The sequence below is a fragment of the Triticum urartu genome, chromosome 2A, assembly GCF_056163025.1.
Source record: "Triticum urartu cultivar PI428250 chromosome 2A, HENAU_Tu73, whole genome shotgun sequence".
Taxonomy (NCBI): Eukaryota; Viridiplantae; Streptophyta; class Magnoliopsida; order Poales; family Poaceae; genus Triticum; species Triticum urartu.
The window spans coordinates 759,023,222-759,037,154 of NC_141874.1; positions in this window are offsets into that span (position 1 = coordinate 759,023,222).

Below are 13,933 nucleotides of genomic sequence, written 5' to 3' on the forward strand. Positions count from 1 at the left end.
CAAGTGTAACAGGGAACTAAACCCATAAAGTTAGACCTAAGATGTTGTTAGGCTACGTATAAAAATGTTCCTTTCACTGATTTAGCAGAGGAGAGGTTACAAAAAAGGTGATCAAGTCAACAAATACATAGAGACTAGTGTTGTTGGGTGGGGGGGATCCCGCACTGTGAGCAATAGGGGGTCTCTATGGCCTTTGCCCCGGCTAATCTCCATTGTTCCATGTCTGTAAGAGGTTTGTGAAATAGCAACTTGAAATTAGACACCTATTATTACAGTTTTCTGATTTGTGTATGCAGATAGAAGTGATCTGCACTACAAAGTACTGTACTCTATTGTGAAATATTTGAAAATTCATAAAATAATCATACTTTGAACTGTTCTTCATTGTGATTTTAATGACAGCTCGTATTTTCAGATTGAGTTATAATCATTTTGTATTAGATGGATAAGAGTAGTAGCACCGTGAAACAAGTACAATTGGCTAATGGTTGATTCAACTGAATTAAATTACTCAATTCAGTTTTTTGGTGCAGCTACTTTTCAATGTTTATATGACAAAAAAATCTGTGGGACTAGGATCAGTTCAGTGGCACCTGGAATGCTGGAAGAACACCTTGTCCTTCAAGAATAACTCTTTTTCTAGGGTTCCTTCAAGAATAACTTTGGAGAAATATATAAGGAGTTTTGCAGAAAATCCAATTGATGATGTCATGTTGTAACAAAATAATCTGATGTGATGTATATTTCAGAGTAATGTATTTCTTTGTTAACCTGGTAGTTTGGTATAATACTAGAAGGGTTGGACGCGCTTTGCCGCGCCGTTGAATTTGTTAGGATTCTTAAATTTCTTTACTCTATTGTCTAACCTCTTTAAGTTTGATAAAATTTATAGAGAAATATATCAAAATTCATAATGTCAAATCAGTGTTATTAGTCAATCAACCAGCACACCATCATGTCTCACATACATTCAGATCCAATCACCAGAATAAAATATTTTAATAACAAGATCAAGCTTTGCAAGACCTGTACTGTGTGAGTGGTTCTGTCAGACATTAGAATTTCACACAACTTAAGTAATGAGATTTACCTGTTGGCTCAATAAATATATGATCAAACTTCACCAACTACAGAAGCATATTTACAAGACCACCCCTTGGACAGTGCATCACAAACAACCAATATTCACCATCACAATTTCTTCAGCAAAGGATGGATGGACATCAATCCTCTTCTCGCGTTGCAATGTTAAAAGGTGATTCAGAAGGTTGGTGTGTGAAAGAGATACTAAGAACAATTAGCTAATCATAATAAAAATCATTGGGATTCTATATACTGTAGCACCATGGAAGTAAGCACATTCATTGTATCAAATCGACATTGGTTGTAATGATTTTATTGATAGTGCATCATTTTCTCAATTCCGAATTCATACTGTGATCGCCTACGCATTACTGAACAATCGTTTCAGACTTCAGACTTGTGTGGCTTTATGTTCACTGGTGAAACTAAGGAACCTTAGAGGCTTAGGTGCAACTAAAAGGCTGTAAGATTCTGATAAATTACCTTACGTACAGTTGATAGGGGACCAAGGAGCAAGGATACACAGTTAAGGACAGAGCAGACAGCTATTAACATAACATAAATAATCAAGAATAATTCGAACAACTGATACGTCCATTTTGCATCATACTTTTATATCAATATTTATTGCATTATGGGCTGTTATTTCACATTATGTCAGAATACTTATGGCTATTCTCTCTTATTTTACAAGGTTTACATAAGGAGGGAGAATGCCGGCAGCTGGAATTCTGGGTTGGAAAAGGAGCAAATATTAGAGACCTATTCTACACAACTCCAAAAGTCCTGAAACTCCACGAAATACCTTATAATAAATAATGAAAAATCCTCGCCAAAAATGAAGACCAGGGCCCACACCCTTCTCACGAGGGTGGGGGCGCGCCCCCCTAGGGCGCGCCCCCCTACCTCGTGGGCCCTCTGGTGGCTCTTCGATGACCATCTTCTCCTATATGAAGTCTTTTGTCGAGAAAAAAAATAAGAAGCAACCTTTCGGAACGAAACTCCGCCGCCACGAGCCGGAACCTTGCGGATCCAATCTAGAGCTCGGGCAGAGCTGTTCTGCCGGGGAAACTTCCCTCCCGGAGGGGGAAATAATCGCCATCGTCATCACCAACGGTCCTCTCATCGGGAGAGGGCAATCTCCATCAACATCTTCATCAGCACCATCTCATCTCAAAACCCTAGTTCATCTCTTGTATCCAATTCTTGTCTCCAAGTCCAGGATTGGTGCTAGTAGGTTGCTAGTAGTGTTAATTACTCCTTGTAGTTGATGCTAGTTGGTTCAATTGGTGGAAGATCATATGTTCAGATCCTTTATGCATATTATTACCCCTATGATTATGAATATGAATATGCTTTGTGAGTAGTTACATTTGTTGCTGAGGACAAGGGAGAAGTCTTGCTATTAGTAGTCATGTGAATTTGGTATTCGTTCGATATTTTGATGAGATGTATGTTGTCTAGCCTCTAGTGATGTTATGTGAACGTCGACTACATAACACTTCACCATTATTTGGGCCTAGAGGAAGGCATTGGAAAGTAATAAGTAGATGATGGGTTGCTAGAGTGACAGAAGCTTAAACCCTAGTTTATGCGTTGCTTCGTAAGAGGCTGATTTGGATCCATATGTTTCATGCTATGGTTAGGTTTACCTTAATACTTTTGTTGTAGTTGCGGATGCTTGCAATAGAGGTTAATCATAAGTGGGATGCTTGTTCAAGTAAGAACAGCACCGAAGCACCGGTCCACCTACATGTCAAATTATCAAAGTATCAAACACGAATCATATGAACGTGATGAAAACTAGCTTGACGATATTCCCATGTGTCCTCGAGAGCGCTTTTCCTTATATAAGAGTTTGTCCATGCTTGTCCTTTGCTACAAAAAGGATTGGGCCACCTTGCTGCACTTTATTTACTTTTGTTACTTATTGCTCGTTACAAATTATCTTATCACAAAACTATCTGTTACCACTTATTTCAGTACTTGCAGAGAATACCTTGCTGAAAACCGTTTATCATTTCCTTCCGCTCCTCGTTGGGTTCGACACTCTTACTTATCGAAAGGACTATGATAGATCCCCTATACTTGTGGGTCATCAAGACTATTTTTTGGCGCCGGTGCCGGGGAGTGAAGCGCCTTTGGTAGGTGGAATTTGGTAAGGAAAAATTTATATAGTGTGCTGAAATTTACAGTCACTTGTTACTATGGAAAGTAATCCCCTGAGGGGCTTGTTCGGGGTATCTTCACCCCGACCAGTAGAGCAAAGAGTTTCTCCTCAACCCACTGAACCTATTGAAAATGAATATGAAAATGAAATTCCTTATGAGTATCCTTCGGGTATGATAGAAAAACTGCTAGCTAATCCTTTTACAGGAGATGGAACAAAGCATCCTGATGAACACCTAATATATGTGGAGGAAGTTTGTGGATTATTTAAGCTTGCAGGTATACCCGATGATGTTGCTAAGAAGAAGGTCTTCCCTTTATCTTTGAAGGGAGACGCATTGATATGGTATAGGCTATGTGATGATACAAGATCATGGAACTATAGAAGATTGAAATTGGAATTTCATCAAATGTATTACCCTATGCATCTTGTTCATCGTGATCGCAATTATATATATAATTTTTGGCCTCGCGAAGGAGAAAGCATCGCTCAAACTTGGGGGAGGCTTAAATCAATGTTATATTCATGCCCCAATCATGAGCTCTCAAGTGAAATGATTATTCAAAATTTTTATGCTCAGCTTTCTGATAACAATCGCACCATGCTTGATACTTCTTGTGCTGGCTCTTTTATGATGAAGACTATTGAATTCAAATGAGATTTATTGGATAGAATTAAACGCAACTCTGAAGATTGGAACCTCGACAATGGTAAGGAGTCAGGTATGACACCTAAGTTTGATTGTGTTAAATCTTTTATGGATACCGATATTTTCCGTAAGTTTAGCACTAAATATGGACTTGATTCTGAGATAGTAGCTTCTTTCGGTGAATCTTTTGCTACTTATGTTGATCTCCCTAAGGAGAAATGATTTAAATATCATCCTCCCATAGAAGTAAAAGTAGCTGCACCTATTAAAGTTGAATAAAATACTATCACTTATAATGATCCTATTGTTCCTACTTCTTATGTTGAGAAACCACCTTTCCCTGTTAGAATAAAGGATCATGCTAAAGCTTCAACTGTGGTTCGTAAAAGCAATATTAAAACATATACACCTCCTGAGCAAGTTAAGGTTGAACCTAATATTGCTATTGTTAAAGAGCTCTTGTCTGATAATATTGATGGGCATGTTATTCAGTTCTGCGGTGAAACTGCTAGAATTGCTAAACCTTGTGCTAAAGATAAACATAGACCTGTGGTAGGCGTGCCTGTTATTTCTGTTAAAATAGGAGATCATTGTTATCATGGCTTATGTGATATGGGTGCTAGTGCTAGTGTTATACCTTATGACTTGTATAAATAAATCAAGCATGAAATTGCACCTGCTGAGTTAGAAGATATTGATGTCACAATTAAACTTGCTAATAGAGATACTATTTCAGCAATTGGAATTGTTAGAGATGTTGAAGTCTTGTGCGGGAAAACTAAATATCCTGCTGATTTTCTTGTTCTTAGTTCCCCACAAGATAGCTTTTGTCCCATTATATTTGGTAGACCCTTCCTGAATACAGTTAATGCTAGGATAGACTGCGAAAAGAATGTTGTTACTATTGGCTTGGATGATATGACTCATGAATTTAATTTTTCTAAATTTAGTAAACAACACCGTGAAGAAGAATTGCCTAGTAAGGATGAAATTATTGGTCTTGCTTCTATTGTCGTACCTCCTAGTGATCCTTTAGAACAATATTTGCTAGACCATGAGAATGATATGTTTATGAATGAAAGAAGGGAAATAGATGAAGTATTCTTTAAACAAGAACCTATGCTGAAACACAATTTGCCTGTTGAAATCCTGGGGGATCCCCCTCCACCTAAGGGTGATCCCATGTTTGAGCTTAAACCATTGCCTGATAATCTCAAATATGCTTATCTTGATGAAAAGAAGATATATCCTGTTATTATTAGTGCTAACCTTTCAGAGCATGAAGAAGAAAGATTATTGAAAACTCTGAAGAAGCATCGTGCTCTATTGGATATTCTCTTGATGATGTTAAGGGCATTAGTCCCACTCTATGTCAACATAAAATAAATTTGGAAGCAGATGCCAAACTAGTTCGTGATCCTCAATGACGTCTGAATCCTAAAATGAAAAAAGTGGTAAGAAAAGAAATACTAAAGCTTCTGGAGGCAAGTATAATTTATCCCGTTGCTGATAGTCAGTGGGTAAGTCCTGTTCATTGTGTCCCTAAGAAGGGAGGTATTACTATTGTTCCCAATGATAAAGATGAATTGATTCCACAAAGAATTATTACAGGTTATAGGATGGTAATTGATTTCCGCAAATTAAATAAGGCTACTAAGAAAGATCATTATCCCTTACCTTTTATCGATCAAATGCTAGAAAGATTATGCAAACATACACATTACTGCTTTCTAGATGGTTATTCTGGTTTCTCTCAAATACCTGTGTCGGCTAAAGATCAATCAAAGACTACTTTTACATGCCCTTTTGGTACTTTTGCTTATAGACGTATGCCTTTTGGTTTATGTAATGCACCTGCTACCTTTCAAAGATGCATGATGGCTATATTCTCTGACTTCTGTTAAAAGATTTGTGAGGTTTTCATGGACGACTTTTCCGTTTATGGATCTTCTTTTGATGATTGCTTGAGCAATCTTGGTCGAGTTTTGCAGAGATGTGAAGAAACTAATCTTGTCTTGAATTGGGAAAAGTGCCACTTTATGGTTAATGAGGGTATTGTCTTGGGGCATAAAGTTTCTGAAAGAGGTATTGAAGTTGATAAAGCCAAGGTTGATGCTATTCAAAAGTTGCCATGTCCCAATGACATCAAAGGTATAAGAAGTTTCCTTGGTCACGCCGGATTTTATAGGAGGTTCATTAAGGACTTCTCAAAAATTTCCCGGCCTGTGAATAATTTATTACAAAAAGATATACCATTTGTCTTTGATGATGATTATGTAGAGGCATTTGAAATACTTAAGAAAGCATTAGTCTCTGCACCTATGTTCAGCCACCTGATTGGAATTTACCCATTGAAATTATGTGTGATGCTAGCGATTATGCTGTAGGTGTTGTTCTAGGGCAAAGAGTTGATAAGAAATTAAATGTTATCCATTATTCTAGTAAGACTCTCGACAATGCTCAAAGAAATTATGCTACTAATGAAAAATAACTTTTAGCAGTTGTATTTGCTTGTGATAAGTTCAGACCTTATATTGTTGATTCTAAAGTAACTATCCACATTGATCATGCTACTATTAAATATCTTATGGAGAAGAAAGATGCTAAACCTAGACTTATTAGATGGGTTCTCTTGCTACAAGAATTTGATTTGCATATTGTTGATAGAAAAGGAGCTAAGAACCCTGTTGCAGACAACTTATCTAGGTTAGAGAATGTTCTTGATGACCCACTACCTATTGATGATAGCTTTCCTGATGAACAATTAAATGTCATAAGTACTTCTCGTAGTACTCCTTGGTATGCTGTTTATGCTAATTACATAGTTGCTAAATTTATACCACCTAGCTTCACATACCAACAAAACAAAAAGTTCTTCTATGATTTGAGACATTAATTTTGGGATGACCCACATCTTTATAAAGAAGGAGTAGATGGTGTTATTAGACGTTGTGTACTTGAGCATGAACATGAATAGATCCTACGCAAGTGCCACTCCGAAACTTATGAAGGACACCACGCGAGAGATAGAACTGCACATAAGGTATTGCAATCCGGTTTTCATTGGCCTACTCTCTTCAAAGATGCCCGTAAGTTTGTCCTATCTCGCGATGAATGCCGAAGAATTGGTAATATTAGTAGACATCAAGAAATGCCTATGAATTATTCACTTGTTATTGAACCATTTGATGTTTGGGGCTTTGATTATATGGGATCTTTTCCTACCTCTAATGGATATACACATATTTTAGTTGCTGTTGATTATGTTACTAAGTGGGTAGAAGCTATTCCAACTAGTAGTGCTGATCATAACACTTCTATTAAAATGCTTAAAGAAGTTATTTTTCCAAGGTTTGGAGTCCCTAGATATTTAATGACTGATGGTGGTCACATTTTATTCATGGTGCTTTCCGTAAAATGCTTGCTAAATATGACGTCAATCATAGAATTGCATCTCCATATCACCCACAGTCTAGTGGTCAAGTAGAATTGAGTAATAGAGAACTTAAATTAATTTTGCAAAAGACTGTCAATGGGTCTAGAAAGAATTGGTCCAAGAAACTTGATGATGCATTATGGGCCTATAGAACTGCATATAAAAATCCTATGGGTATGTCTCCGTATAAAATGGTATATTGAAAAGCATGTCACTTACCTCTCGAACTAGAACATAAGGCATATTGGGCTATTAAAGAGCTCAACTATGATTTCAAACTTGCCGGTGAAAAGAGGTTATTTGATACTAGCTCTCTTGATGAATGGAGAACCCAAGCTTATGAAAATGCTAAGTTGTTTAAAGAAAAGGTTAAAAGATGGCACGACAAAAGGATACAAAAGCGTGAGTTTAATGTAGGTGATTATGTATTGCTCTACAACTCTCGTTTAAGATTTTTTGCAGGAAAACTTCTCTCTAAATGGGAAGGTCCCTACGTTAGCGAGGAAGTCTATCGTTCCGGTGCCATAAAAATCAACAACTTCGAAGGCACAAATCCGAAGGTGGTAAACGGTCAGAGAATTAAACATTATATCTCAGGTAATCCCATAAATATTGAAACCAATATTATTGAAACCGTAACACTGGAGGAATACATAAAGGACACTTTCCAGAACGTTTCAGACTCCGAAAAGGAATAGGTATGTGGTACGGTAAGTAAACCGACTCCAAAACAAATTTTAAGGCAATATTTCTCCGTTTTGGAATATTTAGAAAAATAGAAAATTAAGTAGCAGTCTGGGAAGGACACGAGGGCCCCACGAGGGTGGAGGGTGCGCCTACCCCCTGGGCGCGCCCCCTACCTCGTGAGCACCTCGTGTGCCTTCCGGACTCCATTTTCTTGCACGATACGTATTTTGGTTGGTAAAAATTCACTATATAATCTCCCGGGGGTTTGGACTCCCGTATCACGCAAAAATCTCCTATTTTTGTTTCGAGCTGTTTTTTTGACAGATCTAGATTATCATGATGTCCCCAAGTGCTTCCAAGGACAAGTTCTTCGAGAAGGCCATCAACCCTTACCTCGCAGAGGTGCTGCGACACCCTCAAACCATTGAGATGCGTGATGGGTTGCTGCACATTCGCGATGCTGAGGGACCAAAGGGAACCGGAAGCATGGAGACGAGGCTCGAAGCAATGGAGCAAAAAGTTTTCAAGTGCCAGGGCATGGTGGAGCGTGGAATCAACGCTAGCCACACGATGCTCGCGGAGTTCACTAACAACTATACGCCGGATGCCAAGAACACCGAGCAGGCCATCTTCAAGCTACATGAGAAGATCGAGCACCTCCAAGACCAAATCTATGACCTACAAAACCAAAACCGTGAGTATGAATATAGATTCAAAAGAATGAGTTTGGCTGCAGATTGAAGGATTCCGGAGACTCGATCATCCTTCTATGATGGTGAACCTATGCCTTGGAAGATGGATGACAAGCCCGCATCATCAACAACACCTCCACCTTCTTCACCAACCAAGGAGATATAATCACATGGGTATGGGCACTCCCCTTGGCAACTGCCAAGCTTGGGGAGTGATGACCCACAAGTATAGGGGATCTATCGTAGTCCTTTCGATAAGTAAGAGTGTCTAACCCAACGAGGAGCAGAAGGAAATGATAAGCGGTTTTCAGCAAGGTATTCTCTGCAAGTACTGAAATAAGTGGTAACAAATAGTTTTGTGATAAGATAAATTGTAACGAGAAACAAGTAACAAAAGTAAATAAAGTGCAGCAAGGTGGCCCAATCCTTTTTGTAGGAAAGGACAAGCCGGAACAAACTCTTATAATAGGAAAAGCGCTCCCGAGGACACATGGGAATATCGTCAAGCTAGTTTTCGTCACGTTCATATGATTCGCGTTCGATACTTTGATAATTTGATATGTGGGTGGACCGGTGCTTGGGTGCTGTTCTTACTTGAACAAGCATCCCACTTATGATTAACCTCTATTGCAAGCATCCGCAACTACAACAAAAGTATTAAGGTAAACCTAACCATAGCATGAAACATGTGGATCCAAATCAGCCCCTTACGAAGCAACGCATCAACTAGGGTTTAAGCTTCTGTCACTCTAGCAACCCATCATCTACTTATTACTTCCCAATGGCTTCCTATAGGCCCAAATAATGGTGAAGTGTTATGTAGTCGACGTTCACATAACACCACTAGAGGCTAGACAACATACATCTTATCAAAATATCAAACGAATACCAAATTCACATGACTACTAATAGCAAGACTTCTCCCTTGTCCTCAGGAACAAACGTAATTACTCACAAAGCATATTCATGTTCATAATCGGAGGGGTAATAATATGCATATAGGATCTGAACATATGATCTTCCACCAAATAAACCAACTAGCATCAACTACAAGGAGTAATCAACACTACTAGCAACCTACTTGCACCAATCCCGGACTTTGAGACAAGAATTGGATACAAGAGATGAACTAGGGTTTGGAGATGAGATGGTGCTGGTGAAGATGTTGATGGAGATTGCCCTCTCCCGATGAGAGGATCGTTGGTGATGATGATGGTGATGATTTCCCCCTCCCAGAGGAAAGTATCCCCGGCAGAACAGCTCTGCCAGAGCTCTAGATTGGATCCGCCAAGGTTCCGCCTCGTGGCGGCGGAGTCTCGTCCCGAAAGGTTCCTTCTTCTTTTTTCTCATCGAAAGACTTCATATAGGAGAATATGGACGTCGGAGAGCCACCAAGGGGCCCACGAGGTAGGGGCGCGCCCTAGGGGGGGCACCCTCGTGAGCAGGGTGTGGGCCCCCTGGCCTTCATCTTTGGCGAGGATTTTTCTTTATTTATTTTAAGATGTTCTGTGGAGTTTCAGGACTTTTGGAGTTGCGGAGAATAGGACTCTAATATTTGCTCCTTTTCCAGCCCAGAATTCCAGCTGCCGGCATTCTTCCTCTTCATGTAAACCTTGTAAAATAAGAGAGAATATCCATAAGTATTGTGACATAAAGTGAAATAACAGCCCATAATGCAGTAAATATCGATATAAAAGCATGATGCAAAATGGACGTATCAACTCCCCCAAGCTTAGACCTCGCTTGTCCTCAAGCGAAAAGCCGGTAACAATAAATATGTCCTCATGTTTAGAGGTAGAGGCGTCGATAAAAATAAAATACGGACATGAAGGCATCATGATTATTCTCATAATAGCAACATATATAGATTTTGTCATATGATTACTTATGTTCAAGTGATGATCTATTCACAATGCAAAAGTATAAATCATAAACCTTATTGGGCTCTGACAAACCATAATCTCAGTCATTGAAGCAATTGCAATTTATCATAACATCAGAAAGAGTCTGTGTCAGAGCTAAAAAGCAAGTCCACATACTCAACTATCATTTAGTCCTCCATAATTGCTAACACTCACGCAATACTTGCGGTTACGGAGTTTTAATCGGACACAGAGAAAGATAGGGCCTTATAGTTTTGCCCCACAACCTTTTACCTCAAGGGTAATGTCAACAATAATGGTTCATGCTCCCCTACATCCAATTATATATATATATATCATGTTCTTTCCAACATGCTGAGCTTGCCAAAGGATAAAATGAAAAAGAAAAGGTGAAGATCACGATGACTCTTGCATAAGGTAGAAGATAATGATAAAGGATAGGCCCTTCGCAGAGGAAAGCAGAGGTTGCCATGCGCTTTTATGGTTGGATGCATAAAATCTCAATGCGAAAGAACGTCACTTTATATTGCCCCTTGTGATATGAACCTTTATTATGCAGTCCGTCGCTTTTATTACTTCCACATCACAAGATCGTATAAAGCTTATTTCCCCCACACCAATCAATCATACATATTTAGAGCAAATTTTATTGATTTGCACCGATGACAACTTACTTGAAGGATCTTACTCAATCCATAGGTAGATATGGTGGACTCTCATGGCAAAACTGGTTTAGGGATTTTGGAAGCACAAGTAGTATTTCTACTTGGTGCTGAGAATTTGGCTAGCATGAGGGGGAAAGGCAAGCTCAACAAGTTAGAGGATCCATGACAACATACTTTATCTCAGATATAAGAAAGACATAACTCATTACGTTGTCTTCCTTGTCCAACATCAACTCTTTAGCATGTCATATTTTAATGAGTGCTCCCAATCATAAAAGATGTCAATGATAATATATCTATATGTGAAACCTCTCTTTCCTTATTACTTCCTATTAATTGCAACAATGACCAAAGCTATGTCTGCCAACTCCCAACAATTTTTAATCATCATACTCTTTCTATGTGAAGTCATTACTCTCAATAAGATCAATATGAACTTTTTGTTTCTTTTTCATACTTTTCTCCTTTTCTTTTATTCACCCAAGATCATGGAAAAATAATCAAGCCCTTGACTCAACACTAATCTTTATTATATATAGCTCACGGACTCGATTACAAAGAGAGATCAAAAAGCAAAACTCAAAACTAGATCATGCCATAAACTTTATTCTACTAGATCAAGATACTACTAATAGGATCGAACTAAAAAAACGATAAAGATAGGAGTTGTGATGGTGATACGATACCGGGGCACCTCCCCCAAGCTTGGCAGTTGCCAAGGGGAGTGCCCATACCCATGTGATTATATCTCCTTTGTCGGTGAAGAAGGTGGTGGTGACGGATAATCGCACATCGAGCGTAAGAGGTCCTCCAGCTTGCGAATAATGCCCTTGAGTGCGACAATATGCTCCTTCAACAAAATATTTTCTTGTGTGAGATACTTGTTTTGTATACGAGCTAACTCAATCATCTTGAAAGCTTCGATCTCGGTTGGGGTAAGAAGGTTATGATCAAGTTGAAGGATGTCTTTTGCTGCCGGAGCTTGATCCTCTGTGGCCTTCTTGATCCTTTCATCCTTGTTGACCCTCGTGGGTTCTTCCCTCTTCAGATCTATCTTCATTAGCCAAGCATTGTTGTCACCATTGTTGGAGGAGGGAGACGACATGATGCCTAGCCTGGAAAACCCTGACAGAAAACAGCTTGAAACAAGAACATAGGAGGTTTGCGTGATACGGGAGTCAAAACCTTCGGGAGAAAATATAATGAATTTTTACCGACCAAAATACGTATCGTGCAAGAAAACCGAGTCCGGAAGGCACACGAGGTGCTCACGAGGTAGGGGGCGCGCCCAGGGGGGTAGGGCGTGCCCACCACCCTCGTGGGGCCCTCGTGTCCTTCCTGGACTGCTACTTATTTTTCTAAATATTCCAAAACAGAGAAATATTGCCTTAAAAATTGTTTTGGAGTCGGTTTACTTACCGTACCACATATATATTACTTTTCGGAGTCTGAAACGTTCCGGAAAGTGTCCCTTATGTATTCCTCCGTGGTTACAGTTTCAATAATATTGGTTTCAACATTTATGGGATTACCTGAGATATAATGTTTAATTCTTTGACCGTTTACCACCTTCGGATTTGTGCCCTCGAAGTTGTTGATTTTATGGCACCGGAACGATAGACCTCCTCGATAACATAGGGGCCTTCCCATTTAGAGAGAAGTTTTCCTGCAAAAAAATCTTAAACGAGAGTTGCATAGCAATACATAATCACCTACATTAAACTCACACTTTTGTATCCTTTTGTCATGCCATCTTTTAACTTTTTCTTTAAACAACTTGGCATTTTCATAAGCCTGGGTTCTCCATTCATCAAGTGAGATAATATCAAATAACCTCTTCTCACCGGCAAGCTTGAAATCATAGTTAAGCTCTTTAATAGCCCAACATGCCTTATGTTCTAGTTCGAGAGGTAAGTGACATGCTTTTCCGTAAACCATTTTATACGGAGACATACCCATAGGATTTTTGTATGCAGTTCTATATGCCCATAATGCATCATCAAGTTTCTTAGACCAATTCTTTCTAGACCTATTAACAGTCTTTTGCACAATTAATTTGAGCTCTCTATTGCTCAACTCTACTTGACCACTAGACTGTGGGTGATAAGGAGATGCAATTCTATGATTAACATCATATTTAGCAAACATTTTACGGAAGGCACCATGAATAAAGTGTGAACCACCATCGGTCATTAAATATCTAGGGACTCCACACCTTGGAAAAATAACTTCTTTAAGCATTTTAATAGAAGTGTTATGATCAGCACTACTAGTTGGAATAGCTTCTACCCACTTAGTAACATAATCAACAGCAACTAAAATACGTGTGTAACCATTAGAGGCAGGAAAAGGTCCCATATAATCAAAGCCCCAAACATAAAACTGTTCAATAACAAGAGAATAATTCATAGGCATTTCTTGAAGAGAAGACAAACTTACGGGCATCCTTGAAGAGAGTAGGCCAATAAAAACCAGATTGCAATACCTTATGTGCAGTTCTATCTCCAGCGTGGTGTCCTCCATAAGTCTCGGAATGACACTTGCGTAGGATCTGTTCCTGTTCATGCTCAGGTACACAACGTCTAATAACACCATCTACTCCTTCTTTATAAAGATGTGGGTCATCCCAAATGTAATGTCTCAAATCATAGAAAAACTTTTTCTTTTG